The sequence below is a fragment of the Mesoplodon mirus genome (genome assembly GCF_964341445.2).
Source record: "Mesoplodon mirus genome assembly, chromosome: 7".
Taxonomy (NCBI): Eukaryota; Metazoa; Chordata; class Mammalia; order Artiodactyla; family Ziphiidae; genus Mesoplodon; species Mesoplodon mirus.
In genome coordinates, this window is record NC_138983.1 from 134,737,940 (window position 1) to 134,755,672 (window position 17,733).

Sequence of the window (17,733 nt, forward strand, 5' to 3'; positions counted from 1 at the left end):
TCTTAAACTCTTTTTAGATTTTGAAGATCCTACACTGATCCAACTCTATTTCTTAAATTTTATTTCATAATTGCCATCTTCTTTTTACTTTTGGGTCTCAAAAACTACATTCTGGAGATTTTTCTTTACTTTGATTTTCAAACCTTCTTTTTTGTTTTTAATTGAAGCAATCATATTTTACTTTTTCAACACTTTGTTATTTTTCTCCAATGTTTCTTTTTTATAGTAGCCTGTTCTTGTTTTATGGATACCCCATATTTTTGAAAATATCTCTGAAGTATATATACACATATTTGCTTAATATAGGTTCTTCCCTGAACTCCATTGCTCCATGAATGTGGGCAGGCCATGTTCACTAGTGTTTTAGAGTTTGTGAACAGAGGGAAAGTAGGCTAGTTTTGCCCCACCTCCACCTCAAACACCAAGATAAGGAGGGTTATATTCTGTAATGCTAACTTTTATGCAGGAATTATTTTTCATTGAATTTATTATTATTACTATTATTGTTATCATTAAGTAACATACATTTTCTTTGTTAAAAAATGTTTGAAAATCACAAAATCATATGAGGTATAAAGTAAATGACCTCTTTTTCTCTCACACGTATCAACTTCAGTTCAAAGAAATAATCATTGTTTTACACTGTATTATATGTCATTTCAGGCATTTTCTATCCAGATACTCATATCACATATCTCAACAAAAAATTGGATATTGTTTCTGTGACTTGGGTTTTAAAAATTTAACAATATTCTTCCAATATTTTTGTTTCTATGTTAGAATAGATAGATGTGTGCCATTTTTCTTTAATTTTTACTTTTTAATTTTGAAATTAAAAAAAATTAATTTCAAGCTCATAAAAACCTGCAAGAATGGCACAAAGAATGTCTATATACTCTGCATACATTATATTAGTCTGAAAATTCTGCTATAACAAAATACCAAAGAGAGGAGAGACTTCAACAGTAGAAATTTATTTGTTCATAGTTCTGGAGGCTGCAAGTCCAAGATAAAGGTGTCAGCGGGTTTAATGTCTTCTGAGTCTTTTCTCTTTGGCTTGAAGAGCCAGCTTCCCATGATGTTCTCACATAGTCTTTTCTTTATGAAATACCACCCTGGTGTATCTTTACATATTATAATTTCCTCTTCTTATAAGGACACAGTCAGATTTGAGAAGAACCCACCCATACGACCTCATTTAATCTTAATCACTTCTTTAAAGGACCCATCTCCAAATACAGCCACATTCTGAGGTACTGGAGGTTAGGGCTTCAACATATCCATTCCAGAGGAGCACAGTTCAGTCTCTAATACCCATGTTCACCAGTGTTAATGTAATGCAGCATTTATTTTATTACTCTATTTATACATATTTCTATTATTTTATTCCTGATCATTTGAGAATAAGTTGCTGATGTGGGTTCTCATTATCCCTCAGTACTTTAGTGCATATTTCCTAAAACTCTGCTCAATAGTCTATAATAACCTAAATGGGAAAAGAACTTGAAAAATAATATATACATATATATGTATAACTGAATCACTTTGCTGTTCACCTGAAACTAACACATTTTAATCAACTATTCTCCAATAGAAAATAAAAATAAAAAACAAAAATAATAATGATACACTTCTAGAAAGCTACAGTATAACTTTCAAAATCAGAACATCAACACTGAGACGTTACCTTCTGATTCAAAGACCAATTCAAAATTTATTATGTGTTCCCAAAATATTCTTTATAGGTTTATGATTCTATCTAAAATCCTGTGTAGCATTTAGTTGTCAAAAGTCTTTGATGGCCTTCAGTTTGGAAAATACTTTGTCTTTTGCTTATTTTCAATGACCCTGACATTGAAAACTACAGAGCAGTTATTTTGCAGAATGTCTCTCAGTTAAGATTTGTGTGAAGTTCCTCATGATCAGCTTCTGGTTAGGGAACTTTGGTAGAAATATCACAACAGTGATGCTGGTTCCTCTCATCAGAAGATACTTAATGACAACTCATCTCATTACTGGTGACATTACGTTTAATCACACGTTCAAGATGGTGTCTGCAAGGTTCTTTTACTATAATGTTAGTAAGTTTTTATTTATCAACTAATAATACTTGACATTTTACAGTGTAGTAGGCTTTTCCTTTCTTATTTATTTATTTATTTATTTGTATCAGTGTGTGCTCATGTGTTCCTACTTTATTCAATAGATTACAATCTGTTTCAGTAATTATTTCTTTTGCTCAAATTATCCTGTATTTGGCCACTGAGTAAGTTCCCACATCCTTTTGACATGTCAACTTTATTCTTTGGGGCAAGTACAATAGATTTTTGCTTATCTCATTGCATGAACAGAAATTGAGGAGGAAGGAGAAGAGAAGAAATGAGGCCCAAATATTTCATATAGTGGAATCTTTATAATTAATATTTTTCAGACCCAGAGCCCAGTCATGCTCCCCACACCTGCCATATAGATCTTGGAGCATCCCTGGAACCCTGCCTGGAAGAATAACTTTCACTTCTGCAGCCATATGTTTTATTTTCTACTGAGATTCCTTACCTCCACTCTGATTTTGTCCCTCAGTGAGACTCTTTTTGCCTCCATCTTTTAAAAATATTTCTGATTTTCTCCTGAGGATGTTCTCTATCCCAATTTTTACTGAAAGTAAAAATAAGCTACTTTTGAAACATGGCTCTTCTTATGATTGGTATACAATGTTGCATCATAACTTTTTATGTATGTAGCATGTTGTACAGTTTACAGGGGGAAATCTTTTAATCTGTCTTTATATTCTGATGAGGGAAGGATAAAAATTATTTTAATTATTATTTTTTAAATAAAGATTTTTTATATTAAATGAATTTATTGTATTTCCAAATTATAAAATAAGCTAATAATGCAGCTAGGGGCAAAAATACATGGTTTTGATGTTGACCTCTCTGGGCTTCAGTTGCTTTATTTGCTGAAAGGTAAGTTCAGTGTGTGATCCCCACTAGATTTTATGACTGAATGAGTTCTTAGTCGGCTATTTTCCACCTATGTTAGGCATTTTTTTTCCCCTTATGCTGAGGCAGTTTTAATATATCACTGAAGCTTCCAGCTCCAATTGCCTGGCTCTAGTAATGAATATACAATCATTGTCTTTGTACTCATGAATCTATTTCCCTAAGAAAAAATACATCATTTAATCCAATTGATGTTCGGCTTTCTTACCCTTATTTTTCATCTAGAAAGTCAGGAATTATTAAATATCCTTGGTAAGACATATAAATTATCACCCAAATATTGTGTACTTGTGGAATGGTGCAATCGCAATACTTTGAGTGTGAAACTTCAAATCAAGATTTTGTAAGAATAAAATGATCCATGGTCAATGATCTATTTTGCCATTTTCTCTATAAATATCTGTGTACCTTCTGAGAATGGCCTTGACACACACTAATATTTGTAAAGTGCTTTAAAGAAACGAAGGGCTGACTTAACGGTAGGGAAGATAAGGTAAATATGAAAAGTACTGTGATAGCAATATTTTCTTCAATGACAAGTCAGAGAGGGGTTTGTCAGGCTCTGTATCCTGGCTCGATTGTTATAGAACTGAAATGGCACTGTGCTCAAATGTTTGCAGTCACAACCAAAGGCGATAGGAGTTTAGCCTGAAGCAGCTGAGATCAGGTAGATGGTTCACAATCATGTATTCCTATATCACAAACAGAATGCAATTGAGTATTTTTTTAAACATAGAAAACAATTGTATCTAATAGGAAAAAGCAGCCCTGGTGTGGCTGGGCTTTGGGTATTAAAAAGATTGTCCAAGTTTAAATGATGCTGTTTATTATCAGCAATGATTCCACTGGTACATTCGGGAAGGGGGAGATGACAGTGGTTTTTATTTCATTAGCATGCCTTCACTGGTAACTGTTTGTAACATTAGTTCCCTTTGATCTTCCTTTTGATTATAGTGTGCAAAGCTGATATAATCTGTTATTATTTCCGTTAATAACTAAGTATCTCTTGTGGTTGACAAGGCAATTTGTTATTATCAGGCTGCCTTTGTGCAGAGCAAAGAGGTTTACACCCGCTCCCCCACCCAGCCTGTGTAAAACAACAGGCGTTTTTCTGCTCTCAGCAGCCTGGAAATGCTGCTGTCTTCAAAAGGGCTCTGTGAGAGCTGCCGGACAAAGACAGGAAGCACCTTGACAGTGAGATGGAGAATCGGGGATGGCGATCTTAATCGGGACACAATTTCTACCTCAGAGGCGTCAGCAAATTGGGCAATCTAACCCCAAGTACATTCTGCTGACCTTGCTTTGTTTTCTTGAGGATTCAGTTGGACAAGAGAAGAGGGGCTAAGGACAGGAAGGAGATAGTGGTGGTGAAGCTGGAGTTTCTTTTTGCAGCAAGCGAAGTGTATTTTCACTGTCATGCCCTCAGCATTCCAGGATTCCAAAATGTGAGTTTTGGCAGATTATGAAGGTAAAAGATTTGCAACTGAAGAGGCTTTATTTTCAAGTTTCTATATTTGTCTTGAATTAATGGGTGTCTGCCTTCCTCATTCACAGAGACTTAGAGATATTTGACAAACTTTGACACACACAAGGATATTTTTCTTCTCCTTCCAAAACGACTCCGCCTCCAAGAATAATACAGTGGTTGATTCATTAACAAAGAAAAGAGAGAGTGGAGTTGAGTCCAAGATATGACTTCATATCGTTTAAGTAGAAAAGGAGGATTGCAAAACACAAACTTTTTCTAATGGAGGGAATTGACACCTTGACTCTGACATATACTAGAAGAATTTCATTTTTTCTACATCTGCTGGTTTGCAGGGCAGCTAATATTCTTGGGAGCCTCACCAGTCCTATGAATTTCACCAAACTGCCTTTCTCAATAGCAGTAAAAAGGTGAGGGAGCTATTTAAAGTGGCAAAGTCAGTTAAAGGCAGCTGTTGACAACTATGGCATCCCCCAAGGCAAGGTTTCCTCTGTGGGTTTCTGTTCTACTGCATAAATAGACACTGATGTGGTCGCATGTGGTCATGAACAGCCATGTTCCACTGAATGCTTGGATCTGTGAGAAAGAATAGCAAGAAGAGAATGAATTAAGTAAATCAGAGGGTCCTGTCAGATCCTTTTGGGCCAGTGTTGCCCACCTAGATAGTTAAGGTGCTTTTAGATGTCTTGACTTATTGAGTTCATGGCTGAGCCATCTAGTGGTCACAAGGATAAATGCAGTTACAGCAAGTCAACCCCACAGATTCCAGATCTTTAACTGATCATCTGCTGGGCTAGGTTAGTGCAAGCTAAACTCCCTTCCTGCTAAGGACTGGCACAGTGACAGCCCCTTTTAACTAGAATCCTTGATTGTTTAGATGGTACCTGGCTGTGCTGAGAGGGTCACTAAGTACATCTTAGTAATAACCAAGGTGTAGAAAGTATGTACCTTTCCCTTAATGCTCAATTATGGACTTTCAGTGAGCTAGTAGGTTTGCACATATCTTCTGTTCTCAGTTTATGACATGATTTGAGAGGGATCTTGTATTCTTGCTATGTTAAAATAATCAAGAAGGCAGACATTTCAGGACTCAGAATCAAGACAAGCCAAAGTGTTTTTCTTGGAGTCCTTTGTTATCTATACAAAATAGGATTAAAAAATATTTAGATTTTACCCACATTGATTTCAGCCACTCTGCTTGTGAGATTTGTTCTTTTTCAAATATCCAAGCAGTTCCAAACCACCCACTATTTGGGGAGAGGAAAGGGGACACAGAGCTTTGTCCACACTGGGTGACTGCTTCCCCCTGAGATAGACTGACCTCTGATATTCTCTGCCTGGATGCAGAAATGATTGGTGGCCTTGAGGGCTCCAACCTGACCCCCTTACCTTTATCTCAGGGAAGTTGGTCAGCAGACTCCCTGGTTAGTAAGTAGCAACATTAAGCACTAAGTAGGGACCGCATGTTCCATTTGTTATATGATGTGGAATTTATCTTCTGGGAAAGCTGCACACAGTTCTCTGTGTGACTCACTTTAATATAATAGAAATCAGTCACAATTTGTTAATTTCATTTGTCCCTTCACAAGAAAGGAAAAATCATTAATTGTGTAGTGTTGGCAGAGGGTTTTCAGTCCATAAACTGAAATTTGACCAACGTTCTTCCAGAATCCAGCCCTAGGAAGTAGATGCCATCATTCATTCTGACTTTAAAAATAAACAAACCGGGCTTCCCTGGTGGCGCAGTGGTTGAGAGTCCGCCTGCCGATGCGGGGGACGCGGGTTCGTGCCCCGGTCCGGGAAGATCCCACATGCCGCAGAGCAGCTGGGCCCGTGACCTATGGCCGCTGAGCCTGCGCGTCCGGAGCCTGTACTCCATAACAGGAGAGGCCACAACAGTGAGAGGCCTGCATACTGCAGAAAACAAACAAACAAACAAAAAAACCAAAAATAAACGAACCATGTTCAGAAAAACTGAGTAACTTCCCCAAAGTTAGACCATCCCTGAAGGTAGAAACACCATTTGAAACCAAAGCTTTTTCACACTAACACATAATTTTCCCCTATTAATTTCTTTCTTGAAAGAGGAGAAGAAAAAGCTATAAAATTTGGAGTGAATTAGGCTCAGGATGATTTTAGGAGTAATGGGCTTTTTGACATGAAATATCTGACTTTTATTGAGTTGAATTATAGACTCTGTAGGAGGCATCAGAGAGACTGAGCAAGGCTGAGGCTAATTATTAGATGTAAGTTTGTTGAGCTGCTATTATTATAACTACACGTTAGAGAACAGTATTTAAAATCTGTATCAGTATATAATTTGTGTAAATTTGTGTATATAATTGTGTAAATCAATTTACATATAAAAAGGCTCATTTTTTGCTTTTTGAGAAAACACTTTTTCACCTTGAGAAACCTAAAGAATATAGGCTCTTAGAAACCATCACCTCTTGGAAATGTTTAAATTTGAGCTCCCCAGCCTCATTTTATCATGTCCTGCTCATGGATAGCTCAAAGGAGTGGGCTGACTGCTCTTGAAATATCCTGGGTACAGCCTGGACTGAGTGCACTGGACTTGGAGTCAGATATAGGTTTGAAAACATGACCTGGGGTAACTCTTACACCCTCTCAAAGTCCCAGCTTCCTCAGCATCCAAACCTTAAAGGAATACTGTAAGGATTAAATGGCATACATGTGAAGGAGTCTAACATTTCCATAAATAGTAGGTGCCCGGTAATTGTTAGTTGAAATTGAACCTATTTGCAAAGCAAAATTTGGTTATGTGATTTTTTTTTGTAACTGATTAGGAAGACTTTTATGGCTTTCCTTTACTCAGCAACCAGATTACATTGGTTAGAGTGCAACTGTCTTGAGTTTTAAGAAAAACACAAAAGCCTCATGCATTTATGTGACAGCCCAGTTCTGAGAGGACAGATGTGAAATAGTAAAACACTGAAGAATAATGTATTCTGGCTAAGCTAGACCTATATAGCCTTCCAGGAGCTCCTGTTATTAGCCAGGCTTGTCAAGAACTAATCACTAGCTTTCAAGTTTTATAAAGCTACTTTGAAGGTTTACTTTAACCTTACCATACACAAAAATGTTTGTATTGCTACCCACTGATAAGAAAACTATTAGCATTCATTAAGTACGGCCATAAATCTCTCCCTTGTGGGACAGCAACAGTGCAGCCTTCCAGCTGCCATAATGAATGCAGTGTTTAATCTCTCCTTGGGAGAGTGTCCTAACTTCAGACCTCTGCTATAGTTAGACACTCTGGGAAGAGCATGGCATTCTGGGAATGAGACTGGTGACAAAGGATTTATACTCTTGTTTCATTTTAAATCCAGAGAGCCTGTAAGTTATAATTAAAGCAGAAGCTTTAATTTTAAGAAGAAAAGGAAAAGTGACTGATTCAGGAAGGTAGAGAGTTAACAATTACTGAGTACCTACTCCAAGTGACACACTCTATAGAAGAGTCTTTTTATCAATACCTCATTTTCTCATAACTACTCCCCCCCCCAAGTTATTGCTCTACCAATGTTACAGCGGAGAAAAGAGAGACTCAGAGAGATTGATTTAGCAGTCCAAGAGCAGAGATGGAATATAGCATAAGCATAGTGAAATTGGAATTTATTTATCTCTGTCTCTAGAGCCAAGAACACTTTATGCTACTAGCTGTTGTCCCTAAGAGCAGTACCTTATTTCTTTTTAGAAATCAGGCTTCTCTGAGTAAGAAGTGTATGACCTCCATAGTAGAACCTGGAGGGTTGGAACCTCATTTCTGTTTTAGAGAATGTTTGTAGCATTTAATGTGATGGCTTCAGAGCCTCACTTTGCTGATGTGCTGTCTTGGGGCTTTCATTGAAAAACAGCATCCCTGGGTTTCAACTTCCTCTGTGAGCTCTGCCTTCTACTTCCAAATCCCCTGAGTGGAAAACACCTGGTGTCCCAATGTGATCTGTTATAGCTGCACAGCTGAGCTAGGGAGCATCCAAACCAATGGTCCACGGACAAGGACGGATATCTTTCTTTCTCTATGGAACAATAAAAAAGAGGCCATCTGATGCTGGGCTAAACTATCAAGACCTAGGCAGGCAAACTGGCTCCTTTTCTTTCCCCTCCATAAGTTTCTTCTTTGGGTATCTAGAGTTCCAACATTTTATAACCCCTGTGTTTCTTGAGCAGCTGGCGATGAATGATCTTCATTACTAAGGGGACCTGAAAGAAAAGAAAAAACAACTCTTCCAACTTTGAAAACATAACCTTCCCATAAGCTGGCATGTAGGGACCACCCTCATGATGACCTTCTATAAGCAGTTTCCACCCTTGGGAGAAGAGGACATATAGAGGTTATTATATCATATTCAACACTCCCTGTTGAATATCAGGGATGCTCTCTTGATTATTTCTTCTGGAAAAATTGAAGGTCACATTAAATATAAGCTTCAGAGTCTAGAACAGCATAGTGTACCAAAAATGGGGAACATTTGCCTTCTTGTTCAGCACAAGCGAAGCAAAAACAATATAAAACAAGCAAATAAAATGGTTTGATATTTTAGAAAGCACCAGTGAAATTGGTACCTGCTAAACTTAACTGACAAGTCATATTAGAAGATGGAGATCATCTCTAAGGTAAAGTAGTGATGCATGGATTGGAGATGTCTTCCAAGCTGAATGATGATTCATATATGGTGAGGCAGAATCCACCGGCATGGTTTTGTTCAAATGGCAGTTTATCCCCTTTTGAGTCAATTCACAAATGTTATACTGAAATATCAGCTTTAAACAAGCTTACTATGTGCTTGCTAGTGTTGGTTTAACACTTTATTTAAGCTTTACATGTTTATCTTAAATTCACTTGCACAAGCCTTCTATTCTGTAAGAGGTAGAAAAGGAAATGGGGACATACCAGTTAAAATAAATTGTTCTTATAATAATTTCATTATCTCTGCATTTTATATGTCTCTAACTTGGCTGTGAGTCATATTTTTGCTATTTTACTCCCCTAAGAAAGAAATAATAAGGATATTTGTGCACTATAAAGGGAAAATGTGGGGGGAAGGGTAAAGATCTCTGTTTATGTGAATTAAAAATAAAATCTGTGTGGTATTATCATGCTTAATAAACTATGGAGGTGGTATTTTAGTCTCAGTAGGAGATTAACCATTTGCATGTGTTTTCAGTTCCCTTAAGACACTTTGAAAAACAAATAAAAGAAGATTATTATTTTTCTCTCTAGGAGAGAGTTGGACAGATTCCACATCTTAGGATGAGAGAACTCTGAAAGGTCAATGATTGGAAAGGGGCCAGAAAGAAGTTTATATTACTTTTCAGGTGTGACACCTGGTTCAGGGAGGGGCTTTCTATTCTGTGGCTTGTATTCCTGCTTCTTTATTAATATGAAACCTACAGTAGGAAAAGAAAAGCACTCAGTTATCTACTGTGTCCTGCATTCTTCACCTTTGGAAATGGTCATGTTATCATAAACCGAGACAAAAACACATTTTCCCTACTAATTTCTATTGTACATGTAGAGATTTTGCTGATATTTTGAGGGCTGGTAAAGTAGAAGAGTGATGACGTTCAAGAGAAGCCAGAATTTTTTCAAATCAACTGAGTCTATTCCTGCTCTAATCCAGGAATGCCATGGATTAGAACAGCCAACCCCATAGAGCGCTGGGAACTGCTCCTAATAGAATTATGTTACCGGTTGATATACACCAAGTGCAGCAGACATTTGACATGGTATGCTCAGACCTCAAATCACCTCCAATTTGGCAGGGTATTTTTTGTTTTATTAATCCAGTGAGTTACAAATTCAGAATATCATTTTATTTGTGCATTTGCACATAGAGCAAAGGAAGTCTGCATATTCAAATATTGATTTGTTTTGATTCACTCAATACTGTCTAAATTTATTCATGTCTTCTTCTCAAATCCACCAGCTAGAGTTTCCTTATTTATACTAAGTTAATCTAATGTATAAATGATACTGAAGTTGAAGGAAAATCTTATCCCTTGAGTACTTTCTCACATTTTCTGTGTAATTAAATTTGGAAAATGAGATCTGTGAATCAATATGGTGGCTTGACAATAGAAATAAGAAAAATGTGAGATTAGAAGTAAAGTTCCATTTTTTCCCAGCCTCCCTTTACTCTGTCCCCAAATTTTACTAAAAGGCTTAAAATTAGTATTAAAGATTATTAGAAAGACCATTAAAAATGATAAAAATGATGTGCTATGGTCTCTGTTCCTTTGTATCAAAGTCATAAAACTTATACTTCACTCTATGATCATTCAGAGACATTCATTTAGTTGCCTGAATTCACTTGGTACAAAATATTCCCAGCCTACAATCCTAATAACCTATATGTTTGCCATCTTTGTTTTTATTTTTCTTTTACAGCAGCTTTGCTGAAGTATAATTGATATTAACAATTACCCAAGCTTAAACTGTACAATTTGATAAGTTGGGACAAACATATACATACACCCTCAAAACCATCATATTTCAAGATAATGAAATATACATCACTCCTCCCAAAGTTTCCTTGAGCCCCGTTGCAATCTTTCCCTCCTGCCCTTCTCCTCATCTCCTTATCTCCAATTACTGATCTGCTTTCTGCTACTACAGATTTGTTTACATTTTCTATTATTTTACATGAATGAAATTACATGTTGTGTACTCTTCCTGTTCATTTGTTTCATTGCAGAATAGTTACATAATACCTGGTTACACCACAGTTTGTTTACCCACACACTTCTTGTTGGACTTTTTATTTGTATTCAGATTTTGTCAGTTACAGATAGAGCTGATATGAACATTTTTAAACAAGTCTTTGCATAGATATAAGATTTTATTTCTAGGATTTGAATGGTTGGATCATGTTAAGTGAATGTTTAACTGTTTAAAGACACTACCAAACTGTTTTCTAAAGTGGTGGTAACATTTTGCATTTATATCAGCAGTGTAAGAGGTAGAATGACACCATTTCCTCTCCAACACCATGTCAGTGCTTTAAATTTATACACTTTAACAGACGTGTAGGGTTATGTCATTGTGGCTTTAATTAACATTTCTCTCTTGAATACTGGGATTGAGTATATTTACACTTGCTATTATGATCAATATATCTTGTTTGATAAAGTCTCCATTCAGATACTTTGCTATTTGTATTGGGTTGTTTTCTCATCATTGAATTTTAAGAAATCTTTACATAATCTGGATCAATGCATTCATTGTTTATGTGATATGCAAATATTTTCTCCCAATCTGTAGTTTTTCTTTTCATACTCTCTCAATGTGCTTCAAAGAGGAGAATTCTTAATTTTGACAAAATCCAATGTATAAATTCCTTTATGAATTATGCTTTTTATATTATATATAAGAATTATTTGGCTACCTTAAAGTCATAATGATTTTCTACTTTTATTCTAGAAGTTTAAAAAAATGTAGGTTTTACATTTAGGTCTATAATCTGTTTGGAGTTAATTGTTATAGATGGTGTGAGATATGGATCAAACCTCATATTTTTGCATATGGATATATAATTATTCCAGCACCCTTTGTTGAAAAATCTGCATTTCTTATCTAAATTAAGTTCCCATCTTGTTAAAGATTAATTGATTATATATGTGTGTGGATCTATTTCTGAACTTTCAATTCTGTGCTAATATGTCAGTACCACAGTGTCTTGAAGTCAGGTAGTGTAAATGCTCCAACTTTGTTATTTTTCAAAGATGTTTTGTATATTCTAGATTGTTGCTTCTTTTCTGGTGTTTGTTTGTTTATTGCTTTATTGCTTTATTGCATTATCTAGGACCTCCACCATGATACATAATAGAAGTATTGGAGCAGGCATTCTTGTGTTTTATCTGCTGGATCTTAACTAGAAATCATTTAGTCATTCATTGCTATGTATAATATTAGCTGAAAGTTTATCAGAGTAATTCTTTGTCAGTTTGAGAATGTTCTTTTCCATTCTTGTTTGCTGAAAGTTCATGCAGGTGTTGAATTTTGTCAAGTTGCTTTTATGTATCTATTGATATGATAATTTAATTTTTCTTTTTGTTATGTTAATGTGATGATTAGATAGATTTATTTTTGATGCCTTTAATTCATTGAATAAGCTCCTCTTCATACAGCTCCCTAGTCATCAGTGTGAGCCACTCTAATGGCTAACATCCCAGACAAGTCAGATGTTAGACATCTCAGACTTGTCAGTTGCTATGAATATTGTTTTCTGCTTCCTCAACTCTTAAGGGCCACTATGATTCATTCCAGCTCACTTTGCTGTAGTTGGAAAATGGAGCTCAATTAAAGAGTCATTGTAATCATGGATCTCAACTCATGAGTTTCCTTTTTCTCAAGGATTAAGTTTATGTGCTTTGCGCTTTTAAATAATTTTAAACAGTCCTCATGCATTCTGTCCAATTTATAATTGTTTACAACAGGGGAGCCAGTTTTATGCCAGTTACTCCATCATATCAAGCAGCAGAAATTCACCTTTTCTACTGAAACACATTTTTTCCTGGGTGTGGACTTATAGGTCAGCCATTATTAATTTTTCATACTGTAAATATATAATTATGACTTATTTCTGGCTAAATGATAACTGTGGTCTTATCATTATATATTGAGGGTGATATGTCTCTTTTTCTCTGAATGTTTTCAGTATGCTTTATTTGACTTTGGTATTTATCGGTCTAACAACAAAATGCCTAGGTGTGTTTTTATTTGTACTTTTTATACATGAAATTTATAGAACTCCTTAAAATGGGTCTTTATTTCTTTTATAAGTTTTGGAAAATTCTCAGCCATCATTTTTTCAAATATTGTATCTTTTTTGCCTTTTGATGTTTCAGTTACACATTGTTAAACTTTTGGTGTGTCTCATAATGTTCTTCTACCTCATATGCTTTTTCTGAATATTTTCAAGTTATGTATCTTCCACTTTAGCAATCTTCTCTTTTATATTGTCTAACCTACTAATATATTCATCTATTGAAGTATTATTTTAGTAATTATATTTTTGTATCTAATTTGTATTTCACTATATCATTTATAGATTATAGTTCCCTGGGGAATTCTATATCTTTTCATTAATTTGAATATTTTAAAGGTAGTTATTTTAAACTCTGTGTCAAATAAGTCCTGTGTTAAAGAATGCTAATGATTCTCTTCAAATATTATTTTTTTCATTTCTACCACTTGTCAGTCACTTGTTCTGTATCCTAGTATTCCTGATAATTTTTATTTGAATAATGAATATTATGTATGGCAAATAGTATGGTCTTTGGATGATGTGTCTTCCTCCTGAGAAAACTTAATTTTCTTCTGACTAACAGTTTGAGAGGGAGCACATCAAGTTTATTTATCGAGGGACTGAGATGATAAAATGATAAATTTCAGACTTTTGATGGTGGACTTATTTCTAATTTGTTTTTAATTCTGAGACTTAATGCTTCACACTTCTAAAATAAAAACTGGAGATATTTCCAGGGACCATCCTCCCTTTGCAGGATGCTGAATTACAATTCTTGATTGTGCTGCTCTATTACACTGCCAAAAGCTCTGCTTAGTTTTATTTTCTTGGAAAACACTTTCTTTTTTGTTTTCTCTTTATCCTGTGTAACATAGGATGTAGCAAAATTTTGAGAACAAAAATCACACAGAATGTTTATCTCACATCTTTCTAGTGTCCTTTTCTCCATGTTCTTGGCTCCACAAGTATTTGCTAATTTTTTGGCTCTAATCCTTAACAGTGTGTTTTTTCTGTCCCATGCTGTTTCCAAAAGGCTTTGTCTACTGTGTCCTGCTTTCCCTTTATGTCTCATGTTATGCATTGGAAAATCCCCAAATGGAAGAAGCAGTGAAGAATTTTTTTCTAAATGCAATATGTTCATCTCTCTCTGGTCTTTCCAATCCAGCTTAAAAAAAATTTTTTTTTAATCTCCACTGAAGGATTTAGCTGATACAAACTACTCCGTCACACCTAAAAATAGAAATGTGTTATCTTTTCTTTTTAATGACATTTGCTCTTCTCAGCTTTTCTGAAAGAACCCATGTATCGTCTGGTTTTTATTTGATTGATATGATGAGTTAGGCCAGGACCTTGAACTTCTGAATCTTTATCCAGCTTACTGCCTTGGGAACTCAAAGATGATACATTCAGAAACAAGCTATTTTCAAACCCCTGAAACCTCTGGCCTTCATAAGATTCAAGGCATGTCTGAGCAGTCTTACATACCCTGCTTTTCCCTATGACTCATCCTGGTTATCCCTTGACTTTTTCAGTAGAGAGAAATTTACACAAGATACAGGCACTTAGAAAAAAAGAAAAATCAGCTGCAAGAAATTAGATAGAGAGATTATTCCGAGAAAGAAGGGTTCTAATAAAGAGAAAACAGTAGGAACACACATAATTCATTTTCAAATTTTAAAGCCAGGGCATCCCTGGTGGCATAGTGGTTGGGAGTTCGCCTGCCGATGCAGGGAACACGGGTTCATGCCCTGGTCCAGGAAGATCCCGCATGCCACAGAGCAGCTGGGCCCATGAGCCATGGCCGCTGAACCTGTGTGTCTGGAGCCTATGCTCCACATGGGAGAGGCCACAACAGTGAGAGGCCCGTGTACTGCAAAAAAAAAAAAAAAAAAAAATTAAAGCCATTAAGTTCTAATCATATGTAAGTCTTTCTCCAATGGATTAAACTAAAAAGTGTCTTGAATTATGTGACTATCAAAAGTTTTCTTCTTCTTCCTACTCCTTTGCTTTCTTTCTTATACTATCATTGAATTATCTTTATTAGGAATCCAAATGCATGTGGCTGTCTAAATATAATACAGGATAACATTCCTACTCTTTGGTAGCATGTGGTCTGAAAGCAAATGTGAGATTGTGGATAAGGACCAATTCACATACACAGGAAATGAAACAATTGGAGAGAAAATGCAACAGCAAGATCCAAGCCTGTGATTAAACAAAATAATTCATTGTACTGGTAATAAATTCATTGTTCTGTCTTCATGCTGAGAAAGTGAGTAGGGACTAGATGGGGGAGTAAATTTTCTCACTGGGGATGGCTTCCTACTGCTCAAGACATAGGCATGAGTCAGCCTTGAAAATGTTTGCCAGGACTCAGATGGTGTCTTCATGTTTTTCAGTGCTTAGTTGCCTCTATTCCCAATCCATCAGCAAAGCTCTCTGTTTGTCTTCATTTTAAAGTACATACATCCTCCCCCCATTGTAAAATTGTGTTATTAAGTGTAAAGAACCATTTAATATTAGAACAAGAAGAGAGCTTATATATCATATTGTCTAGGGGTGAAAGATAGGTTTTATCTCACACACCAGCCTCAATCAATCAAAAGTGATTATGTGGAAAGCTGATCTGAGAAGGTTGTAATTCTATGCTCAAAGTCAGTAGAAGGGTGGATAATGATTTATAACAAGAATATAGACTAGGGGATTAGCATCTTGTTTGCTATGTACTTACCATCCCAGATTTAACCGAACTATCTCATTTCAAATTAGTAAAACGGAGCCCAGAGGGTCAAGTGACTTCCCCAAGTCGTATAGTTATTAATGGTAATGTTAAAACTCAAATCCATGTCCTCTTTCTTTCAGTTTCTCAGTGCAATGCTTCTTCTCCTCTGATCCACCACCTTTTAAAATGCTAGAATAAAAGCAGGAATAAGCTGGTTTTAAAATTCAATCTATCCTTGTATGTGTAGACTGTTGGTCCTTAAAACTGTAGGAAACCTGATTGCTTGAGTTTGAATTCCAGATCTGACAACTTCTTACTTAAAAGTATGAGAATGTTTAAATCTAAAAACAGAGCTTATTGTATGAGTAAAATTCAAAGTACTTGCACCAACAGCTGCCTTATAGAAGGTGCTCAATAAATGTTTGGCCATAATTGTTAGTTTTGTGCCTGCAGTAGTATGCTTATTCAAGGTGATCTTTTCAAAATAAATTGAGTCTAAAATCAGTCACAATATCATCAATTCTTCCCCTATGAAGGTCCTTTAATCTGTATGCCTTCACACAAAAAATAAACCCATTAGGCTTTAAAAATTGTATGGAAAATGATAACAGTTGTAACAGAAAACCGATAACAATAATAGCATGGAAACAAGAGAAGTGTCCAAATCTAGCTTATATTTGAATTTATTCAATTGTTTTACCTGCTCTGAGTACATGTTGTCCTTAGGAACCCCATATATTTTACTTTCAAAGAAAGGAGTTCTCATTAACTAGAAATCTTTAGCTCTATTAATCTTTCATAACTTGTTCTAACACAGTTCAGGGGAACTGTGCCCTGTACTGCTAACAAGAAAGATAGAAAAATATATATATATATATATATATATATATCAGAATCACAGAGCCTGTTCATAAGATACCCAAAGCTTCAGATCAGGAGTGGTGACTGATAGTTTCACTTTCAAATATTAATAGTACCGGAATCCTCACCTGCCAGAATTATGGAAGCTTCTAGAAGATACTCCAGGCCATTGGTTGGTCTCAAGGACACTCACACCTATACAAGTTGTTGACATGGACCCTCTGCGAATCCTCCCTCTCCTACTGAGACTAGACTGTGTGCTGTAGGGAGCACACCTGCTGTAGAGAGACCTGCAATGTCAAAGCCGAGGAAGCACAGGAGCTTACCTGGAGAGAGTTTTCTTCACTAATGTCTCAGTGCTAGGGACTCTGAGCACCTTGGTGACTACTATAATTGGAACTCTGCCTGTGTAGTTTTTGAAGAGGAAGTCGCATCTGGGGACTGGCAAACTGCAAGTGTTTGCCAGGGCTTTGAAAGCAGAGAAATCCCAGACATTCAACAAAGGATGACATTGCCACAATGTGGCAGTTGATTTAAAATTTGTAAAAAATATGTTAACTGTCTCATTGGTGATGATATAAAGTCATAACATATACTTAACTTCTTCAATACTTTTTCTAAATTAAAAGTATTTAATTACTTTTAATTAAAAGCATCCCAAGCATTGCAGCTTACCATGTTACAGACCTATCCTACATCTTTCTTCTGAATAGTGAATATTTTACTGATGTTGCATGTTTAACAATCCTGTGAACTCCTAGGCATGACTTCTTAGAGTAAAATTTCGAAGCAATGTCTTTGTGAAGTTGTTTAAGAGATATAGAGGAAGTTGATCCATTTCCCCTGTTTACAAGCATCTTTATCAAGTGCTCTTAAAAATTCAATTGAGGGCTT